Here is a 10,835-nt window from a genome sequence, read left to right as displayed (position 1 = left end):
ATTTTACAGTTTGAAGGAGTCAAAGATTTACATTGCAGTGAGGATAATACAATTCAAATTCAGCTGTGATACAAACGTGATGATCCAGAGACATAGTTGTGCTAAACTGGCCTTTAATCTTTTCTCCATGAGCACAAATACACAGTTTACATGTTGAACTACCAGCTGTCATTCTAAAATCCCAGTTTGATGGTAGAATACGGCCTCCTTTATTGAATCGATAATGTTTTTTCTGTGTATTAAAAGATTGATCAATCACTTGTTTTGCAGTTTGTGTCTTAAGTTTTCAGTTGTCCTGACGTCTTTTGAGCATCATGGAAGGGAACTGAAATACAGCAGACAACAGCTGCTAGGTTGGTACTGCATGACTGACATGAAGCATCACTGTCACCTGTGGCTTGGATTGAACCTCATCGTCTGCCAAATGAAATGTAAGGTTAGTGTAAAGTATAGTATCAGAGTTTTGTTTGTCATAGGCTTAATGATATGTCTGTGACTGTTGAGTAGGACAAGAAAGATGGAGGAGATGAAGAAGTCATGACAACATAAGGACCACAGGAAGAAGTTGGTGTCTGGTTTTCTTTCTTGTAAGTAGCGACCGTGTCAAGTTTCACTTCCTTTCCATCTCTCCACCTATAAACCCTGTAGCTGAATTCAACACTTTTTGTACACCTTCTTCTCTGAGGTTGATCTCTGACAGAAGAGATTTCAGACTGTTCAGTGTAGGATGTTCATGTTTTCTATTCAATAAAGTAGAGAAGTTTGTCTGAAAGCTGCTGACTGGGTCAACAGAGGCTGAACAGTGAGGAGACATGGAAGCTGTGGTTGGACTGTTGGTGATGCTACTCGGAGTCTCTCATAGTGAGCTGTTTCACTATTATGTTAATGTTGGATTTGATATTGTGCAAAAAGGTGTTTTATGTTAAATTAGAAATCATTATTGTTGATTTTATGCAGCCACAAGATCACTTTTAGTCAATAAGTAAAGTTTGACATCATCCTAACTGAAGCAGCTTAAATACTGTTCCAGGCTATAAAACAGCTTTGACCAAATAAATACTTTTAACAAACAAGAATCAACTGACAACTAGGATTTCAGGGATTAGTTTCACATGCATAGCCTGTTCATTACTGAGTATGACACACAACACATAGTTTAGTGATAGTTTAGACCTGCGATCGACTGCCAGTAAATGGTTTGATGTTGTTACAATCTGAAAGCTTCCGGTGGGTTAAATTTGAAATCACAGGTTGCGGAGCAAGTAAATGCTAATGAAATTTTTGAAAGTGAGATCCAAATGAAAGAATTTTACAAATATCAGTTTAGAGCACAAAATTAATTCAATTTAATTTGAACAGTGGAAACCCTCTCACTTACTGTAGATCATTTAGTTAGATGATTGTTCTGTTTGTTCATTATGAGCCACCGTACCTGTAGATGTGTTTACGGCTAAGCCAATCAACGCGCTCTATGCTCTGTCTAGGGCAGTCTTTCATGTAGGCTCTCTGTTCATATGATTTGGTTTTTTTAGACGTAATAAACCAGTGGCTTGTTCCAAGTTAGTGTGATCACTGACTTACACAAAAATGGACTAATTTCTCCACTAACCAAAGATCAGAACTGACTAAATGATCATAATCAAATCTTAAGAAACCTGGAGATATGCAATATCTTTTGTATTCTCACTGAATCTGTGAGGAAGAATGAAAACATCTCACAGTGCTGCTGAGTAATAATTATCACAATGACTCCAGAAATATAGTTTTACTGTATTTGCTTGTATGGGAAGAGCGAATTTTAGTTTGTGCATATAAGCAAATATTTTGTGGTCACATATCTGTGTACAGACCAATTTCCTGTCTGAGTACTGTGATCTGTTTTACACTTAAAACATAACAGGTCGAATATCATCATGATATTTTTATATTTTAATTTTAAAAATTCATTTAAAATTTGATATCATTAGCTGACCCATTGAACACTGAATGTCCCACCAACATTTTCTTAAGTTCCTCTAAAAAAAATACTGTATGACACTGTTCCAACACACACACATGCAGCTTCATGACACTTACCATGACTGAACTATTCAACACTATAAGACACCATGTTTTTATGGCTGCAGCAGAACTTAAAAATGTAATATTATAATACATGTTTTGTTTAGAATTTTATTGAAGCTATTAAGTGAAGTTTCAGGAGCAGGACCACACCTCAACTACGCTACTTCCGGCAATTGTATAAATACCACCTAACCCTCTCCTCTTCTTCCGCTCTTGTATTCAGCTCCTCTCTGGAAATGAAGAGACCAACAACATCACTCTGAAACAAGACGCCTCAGATCAACAATCATGGATGAAGGCCTGAGGGCCAAAACGTCATCATAATGAAAAAGAAATACATATGGAGCCAGAGTGTGCAACACATCTTTCCTGCTTTTGAATCTGCTTCCAGTGATCAGCACCTCACTACAACCCTTGGTGTACGTTACTTTTCCACTATATAACCTTCAATGTTTACCTGAAATTTATGAAGCTTTTAAGTTGAACTGAATATTATTCTCTCAGATACAATATATGCCTTGCACTTTACATATATTGCACTATGCCTTTTTCATGACTGGAGACTTGATTAACCTGAATTTAAAATACAGTTTGCTGATTTTTTATGAGCTCAACATGCTGTTGTAATAATGACCTGTCAGTGGGTTCAAATTTGACTTGTTATCATTGATTTAGAGATGAGAATTATGAGCCACAATATATCATATAAATGCTTATTTTGTCACAATGGTGAGACAGAGAGATGACGTATTTTACAGTATCACCTGGACATAAGAAGATCTATTTTTGTGACTGTTGATATTGGATATTTTAGAAAAGTCAGCTGTCAGTCTCAAATCCTCTTTCAGTGTGAAGGAGGGAGGGATGTTTTCTTTTCATCCACTGAGTCCATCACACATATGAAGGCTCTCTGTCATGTTGGAGGTAAACAGAAAAGTGACACTTAGAACCACTTCCTTTTTCTCTCTTTGTCTATAAAAAGATGAATAGAAACAACGCTCTGCTTGGTCAAAGTTTCCACACGTTCTCCTGAGGCTAAACAGTGAGGAGACCTGGAGGCTGTGGTTGGACTGTTGGTGATGCTGCTCGGAGTCTCTCATGGTGAGCTGTTTCACTATTTGACATATTAATATTGATTTAACGTTATGTGAGTAACATGTTGTGCAACTGTGACATTTTGTCAAGTAGGATCAAGTATAGTGAGTAGTTCTTCAATGACGTGTTATGCAGCTCAAATGAACTGGAATCCACCTGTGGGGTCTTGACAGGGGCGGAGCTAGACTCTCAGCACAGAGGGGGTGAAGCGTTCTCAAGGGGCCCTTCTAATAAAGTCATTTTAAAATTCACAGCTGTAAAATATGGCTGATATATCCTATCCATAATCACAAATTATCATTGAGCCAAGCAAGCCTATGTCTATGAAAACATACAGTGAAGCCAAACAACAGGTCGCCAGCCACGTTCAAATGTTTCAGTACTGAGGACAGCATGCGGTGCTCTACATACATTGATTGACAAACAGTTCAGCACCGCCGCGTCTCAGTACCATGTCTTTCTTACATGGGAATAACATAAACATAAAATAGAGACGGCAGTCTACAACTTATTCAAATACAAAGTGGACAGTCTACAACACCACAGGCAGTGACACAGACAGGTGCTGAGATGCGGCAAACAAGGAGTTAAACAACAGATAAATCTAATAGTCTGACTGATTTCTTCATAACTAAAATTTAAGTTAATAAAGACTAATCATGGATGTTTCACTCACCGGTTGTTGTCCCTGCTCAGACCGCTGTAGTTTGGTGTAACGTTAGTCCATTTGTGTAATATCCTCCATAGAACAAAATAATCCGAACAGTTTAACAAACTTTGTACATTTCAGAGTCCCTTTTAGAAATTTCATCCTCCTCTCCTTCAAAGTGGCAAACCTGCCAACCACTTTGTCCTTTTCACTGTTTATGTCCTTTTCAACACTGATATAGTTTGGCCTCATCCACGCACGAACACAAAATGAGCCTCAGACGGCTGAAACTTTGTGTGACGAGTTTCATTCACCATAAACATAAAAAAACTTTTTTTTAAAAAAGAAAGTTGTTTCGCAGAGCAATAGAGAATATGGAGATTAAATTCCACATCAGTGTGCATGTACAGAAACAATTACAATTATTGTCCACTACAGATGAATGTATTACATTATACTTTAAGGATTTAAGGACTTCTTCTCCTCTGATATTTAATTTTCTCTCGTCCCTTCAGTTTTTTCTCAAGTAAAAAACAAAAAACAATACACTCAGTTGTATCATGCCAACACTAACACTATGTTTTTATTATTTTATTGGGAGCCCCATAGAAATTACTGAGAGTTGAACTTCAGATGTCTTGTGCATCATTTTATACAAAGTTTCCTCCTCCAACATATAATTTGGTATCTTTGGAAAACTTCAGATGTAAAGTTCTGTAGTTAAAACACAGCATGAGTTTGTAATGACTAGGAGAGGTTAATTTAGTAAAACTAGACTAAAGTAAATAACTAAATGTACTACAGTGAAACATTATAACTGACAGGCCCATGTAATGCTAAATGTGCTCTGAGAGAGACAGAGTGCAGCGAACTTAAAGGGGACATATTACACACATTTACAGGTTTATATTTTTAATCTGGGGCTTTACTGGAATATCTTTGCATGTTTTACAGTTAAGAAACTTCTTACTTAAGACCCCCTCCTTATGAGCCCACTCTGTTCTGATTGGCCAGCTCTTGGAAGTGGCAGACTTCCGCCATCTCAGGATGCTACGTCAACAAACCATGAAACAAACTATAGTAGTTGGATTTCACTTATTTTACTCATTCTTTACTCCAAATGTCAACTTCTTACATACATCTGTACATGTTGGAGATGAAATCTGAGCTGAAATATGAGAGTGAACAACACAAACAATACATGGAGAAACCTTAGCAACAACCTTAGCAACAAAGAGTACGGAACTAACAAAAGTTTAAGATAGAAAAAACAGTCATGTCTAGATGGTAACTCTAGATTAGAAATAGAATAGAAATGATAAGATTGTGTCTAATCTGATAGAGGACAGATCCATCTTTACTCCCAGTAATGGGATGTTTAGGATAAAAAACCTGAGAATGACTGATGGTGGTGAATATACCCTTCAAATCTTTGATTCAGATGGACATGAATCAGAACAGCGGACTCTACAATTGTCCATTCAAGGTAAAGAGCCTTTTTTGCCTGCAGGGTAATTTAGTAATATTGATAGATATCCTACAGTATATTTTTATTTTATGTTTGCCTTGTTATTCATCAGTAACGGTATAGATTGACTGAGAATGTGTTATTATTAAAAGTCATCTGAGTGTGTTTCTCTCAGCTACTTTGTTCTCTGTCCTGCTGAGTGTCTGTCAAAGGGAGAGATGAGATAACTGCTGACTGCTTTTTACCCAGTGCTGGCCTCGTGCCTGTAGGAAAAAAGGGCCCAATGTCTTTGTGGGTTGTCACTGTCTTTGTCTTTCATTTTGTAGAAATGTTATCAGTGTCTTTCGGGAGCGGCAACTGTTGCCATGATCCACCGGCTGTTGGAAGATCAGAGGAACAGAGCCTCCAGAAGGCATGGACGTTAAGGCGCCTTTTAGCGTTGATGCACCAGAGAAAGGTACTTGCATCTTTTTTCTTTTTTTTTTTCTTGTTGTTTTTTTGTAGCAGTGTTATATTCATATCTAATCTTTATGTAGAATATTCTTCTTCTTTAGTAAGTTCTATAAATTATTTATTGTAGATTAACAATGGAATTGTGTAGATGTAGCCTAGTACATTCTTGATTTTAATTCCACTGTAATGTGATAAAACGGTTTGTCCTCAATTAAGACAAAGACAAGGAGAATATTGTTGAAGAATGTAAGAGCAGCAACATCATTTCTACAGGCCTATACATATGCTATCACCTAGGTGGATGAATGTTGGATGTGTTGATAGTATTCAAATAACATTTAGTCTGTTATTCTTTTTTTTCCAGACAGACAGAGGGCTGTACATGCAGTTAAATGATGCCACCCCTATAATGCTGTCGTACGGTAATCCAGACATCTGCCTCAAGAAGGACTTTCGTCTAAATAGAACAACTGTGGCATACTTGACTCAATTAATTACCTCACCAAGTGACCACGGTTGGGGCCAGGAGATGGAGGTTCTTGTGTTCCTGTATAGTTTGGCCCATGGGCTATCACTCTCTGTTTTCAGCTCTGCATTTGGACCACTGTGCACAATATGATCCACAGAGTCAGCAGGGACATAAAAGCCAAACTCTCAACTGTAATTTCACTGCCATCGCCACAGGAGCTTCACACCATTGCCCAAGGCTTCAGTGAACTTGCACGGAGTCCTGCTTTTGCCCATGCTGCTGGTGCCATAGATGGATGCCACATTCGTATTAGAGCTCCAGGGAACCTGCACCGTGCTGACAAGCTTTTTTCAATCCATACAAATGCAGGCCATATGAAACGCAAGAGGCAGATTCTTGGATGTGTTTGTGGGCTATCCAGGCTCTGTACATGATGCCAGGGTTCTGCGTAACAGTCCCATCTTCTGCCAGGCCCTATAACCTCCAGCTGGCTACTACCTCCTTGGGTGCCCATCCCTGCCTAGAAAAGCCAATTGGCATCATAACCCCATACAAGCACCCTCTGCAAGGCTGGGTCCAGGAGAGGTATAACTTGCATCACTCCAGGGCTCGTTCTGTTGTTGAACGAGCTTTTGGAGTGATGAAAACACGCTGGCGAGGCACACTCTTTAAGGCCCTGGAGGTCCATCCACATTTTGCACCAGACATCATTGTTTGCTGTGCATTCCTCCACAATCTTTGCATCCACATGAACGATGTTCTGGAAGAGATGGAGGACTTCTCACCCAAATAAGATACCCAGAATGCTCCTCCCATTGGTGCAGGTGGACAGGAAAGGCCTGGAAACCACATCAGGGACAGGATTGCTGCCTATCTGTCTGCACCTGTCCAGGTGCCACAGTACTTGCACGAGCATGATTATTTGTGAATTTTGTGCATTTTGTGCTGCGTTTTTTCTGTTTTTTTGTTTCTTTTTTATTGTGTTTTTGTATTTAAGTTGTGGGTAGTTCTCATTTCACAAAAACATGACAGTCCTGATTTTGTTAATTGTCCAAATAGCCCATTAAAACTGCACAAACTGGCCTTATAAACCTGTGTGTTTACTCTTTTCATCTTTAGCACTACAAAATCACTTTTTTCTAACTGTTGGACCATGAAGATATTCTGCAAAATATGCATGTCAGTAGGGGCCCTTGAACTTCACTACACAACAAAAGTGAAACATCACCATATGTTAACTTATACCACTTCCACCTAACCCCAAACAACATAAATGTAATTGTCAGGCATGACTGTTGTCTTACACTCCTATTTGTACATGTTTATAAATGTGATACACAGATAATATATTTAAAATGCTAGCATGCAGTTGTTGCCCTTCATAGCCTTCTCACCTGGGATATGATGACATTTCCTATGTTGGAAAATACTTTCCTTTAGAACTGCACCTGTTTAATATTTGGGGGATAGACCACATCAGTGCACTCCTTGCATACTCATCTTTTGTACAAGTGAAGATAAGCCATTTTTCAGACATGCCAGTGTCAAGATCCATTTTTAAAGAACACTTGTTATGCAATAATTCAAAATTTGTTCCTTCTACCTTTACTACCCACATTCAATTTGCTGGGTTATATTTGCATTTACTACATTTCGCATGTAACTGCCAATACAATGACACTCTAACACTGCAAGTATAAGTGGAGTACTAAAAGCCTGTTTTGCATTACTAGAATTTATCTGTGATCATTAATGTTATTAATGTTTTCCCTCTGAAACAATAAATGTGATTACCTTTTCCTTTATGGCACCTCAGTTTGTGGTCAGAAGTATAGTGTAGATAATACAGGTCATGACACTAATTGGGATATAACAATAAGAGGTTGTGGACATTCTTGTCTCAGGAGATATGAAGGATACACAAAGGGATTGTCAATTTTCTTTAGTTCATTTATTATTTATCCATTGCAAATGAAATAAAGACCCTCCTGCACAGGAGAAACATGTTATGTATAAATAATATCACTAATTTTGAACAAACAATACATACATACATATATATACATACATATATATATGAACATAGATAAATAAAATAATATATATATATATATATATATATATATATATATATATATATATATATATATATATATATATATATATATATATATCAGTAGAGCATAGTGAGCAATACATTACTCTACATCATAGAGTTATTATACTTTACTGAAACTCTCTGATCTTCTAATATTGGGTGTAAAATACTGTACGTATGTTTATTGCTGTGAGTGCAATGTCAGGAGAGAGAGAGATGATGTGACAAAGTTGAGCTTGACGCCAGGAACGTAACGGACAAATGATGTGACACCACTGCTGGTCAACAGCATATTGCAGCACAGTGTGAATGTCATTATTTTTGCACCTTGTTGCGTGTTTTTCTGTAACAAATGAGGAACTGAAATAATCAGTAGATTTGAATAATCTTCTTTCTTTGCCATGTAGTGAATGACAACAGCCACAACCATCACTCACACCAACTGTTATATAAACAAAAATGTCTTAAAGTGAAGTTTGGTTTGACAGTTTTAATAATCCAAAGACTCGCTTGTGCTAAACTGTCTTCTACTCAATTTCCCCATAAGTATAAATAAACAGTCAAGATGTTGAACGGTTGTCATCACCAAATCCCAGTTTGATGGCAGAAAAATGCGTTGTTCAGTTTGTCAATGAATTTAGGAATTATGGCATATTGTTGCTTTTTTTAACGTTATTTTTCAGTAGTTCATGGACAAGAGATGAAGTCATTTGACAATAGACATAACAATGTTCCTGTGGCTGTAGATTGGTTTAGAGATTAAACATTTTATGTGGTCTTATAAGGATATTATTGCAAATAGCCTTTACTAAAATAAAGGACACAAAGAAATTAAATGGTTAATAAAGAAAGTTCAAACCTGTACAATATGCTGTTCTGCCACTATAACTAGAGGATGATGTTTAAAAAAGTAATAATTTTTGCATTATTATTGCAAAGTATTCAAAATTACAAGATAAAAACTCAAATCCTCACACTGATATAAATGACTAAATGGTGTTTAAGTTGATCACAATCCTTCATTTTCAGTTAACATAATATTTAACTGTTTAACCTTCAGTGTTTACCTGAAATTTCTTCTTATGAAACTTTTAAGTCAAACTGAATATTATTCTCCATCACTCAGATACAATATACGTCTTGCACTTTGCATATATTGCACTATGCCTTTTTCATGACTGGAGACTTTAATGATTAACCTGAATTTAAAATACAGTTAGTTGTGTTTTTATGAGCTCAACATGCTGTTGTAATAATGACCTGTCAGTGGGTTCATATGAAGACTCTCTGTCATGTTGGAGGTTAAAAAGAGAAGTAACACCAAGAACCACTTCCTTTTCCCCTCTCTGTCTATAAAAAGATGAACATAAAACAACGCTCTGCTTGGTCAAAGTTTCCACACGTTCTCCTCTGAAGCCGATCACGTACAGGACTGTATTTCAGGCCGTTCAGTGTAGGATGTTCATGTTTTCTATTCAATAAAGTAGAGAAGTTTGTCTGAAAGCTGCTGACTGGGTCAACAGAGGCTGAACAGTGAGGAGACATGGAAGCTGTGGTTGGACTGTTGGTGATGCTGCTCGGAGTCTCTCATGGTGAGCTGTTTCACTATTTGACATATTAATATTGATTTAATGTTATGTGAATAACATGTTGTGAAACTATGACTTTTTATGCAGCTGTAGGATCAAGTCTGATCACTTTTATAGATAAATCCAGTTCTAAGAATCAATTGACAACTGCAGCAGTTTGAAACTGATGTTTCTGTTTCTCTTTGGTCCATCAAGCTTTTAAAAAATGTCACAAAAAGTTGTTTCTTAGAGCAATAGCAAATCTGGATATCAATTCCACATCCATGTGCATGTACAGTAAAAATTACAATTATTATCTACTACAGGTGAATCTATTAAATTAAACTTTTAGGATGAACGCACTTCTTCACTGAGAGTTCAGAAAAACTAAACTAAAAATGAACAAGAAAACACTCAGTTATATCATGCTTATACTAACAGTATGTTTTTTTAATTGGAATCATCATTGAAATTACTGAGAGTTTAAACTAAGATGTTTTTTTCCCCCCAAACATATAATTTGTACTTTTTTCGAGAAGTTCATATCTCTAAAATAAAGTCTTGTAGATGTGAAAAAACATATTATGAGTTTGTAATGAATGTTTGAGGTTAATGTACTAAAACTAGACTAATCTAAATGACTAAATGTGACTAAATATTATCATTAACTGACAGGTCCGTGTAATGCTAACTGTGCTCTGAAAGAGACGGAGTTGTTTCTGTTTTAAAACATGAATATTTGCACCTGCATAAAACATTGTCACGGTCATTAATTTAGTTGAAACAGAATGACCACAGTTGTGATAATAATTTTTTTTTTTAACAATTTTTCTATTTTCCAGGTGTTGAAACCTACTGTGATGGCAGACAGAATAGAGCTCAGTGTTATGGAGCTCTGGGAGGAACTGTGGTGCTCCAGCTGATGGACAACGCCTCAGAAATATTTAAATACCAATGGCTAAAAAACAAAA

At 36.8% G+C, this 10,835-nt stretch overlaps 1 protein-coding gene and 1 long non-coding RNA gene across 2 annotated transcripts in view; both read left to right on the top strand.

Annotated features, from left to right (window-relative positions):
- The window catches only part of LOC137189338 (T-cell surface antigen CD2-like), a 36,676-nt gene that overhangs the window by 13,581 nt on the left and 12,260 nt on the right, over positions 1–10,835 (top strand). The gene's annotated exons all lie outside the window — the stretch shown is intronic.
- LOC137189344 (uncharacterized) lies at positions 4,551–7,937 on the top strand. The gene is made up of 3 exons (XR_010929618.1): positions 4,551–5,294; positions 5,603–5,733; positions 6,094–7,937. It is a non-coding gene; the product is annotated as an uncharacterized lncRNA (long non-coding RNA).

Source organism: Thunnus thynnus, chromosome 9, assembly GCF_963924715.1.
Source record: "Thunnus thynnus chromosome 9, fThuThy2.1, whole genome shotgun sequence".
Lineage (NCBI taxonomy): Eukaryota > Metazoa > Chordata > Actinopteri > Scombriformes > Scombridae > Thunnus > Thunnus thynnus.
This window is presented reverse-complemented; position numbering and strand designations above follow the sequence as displayed.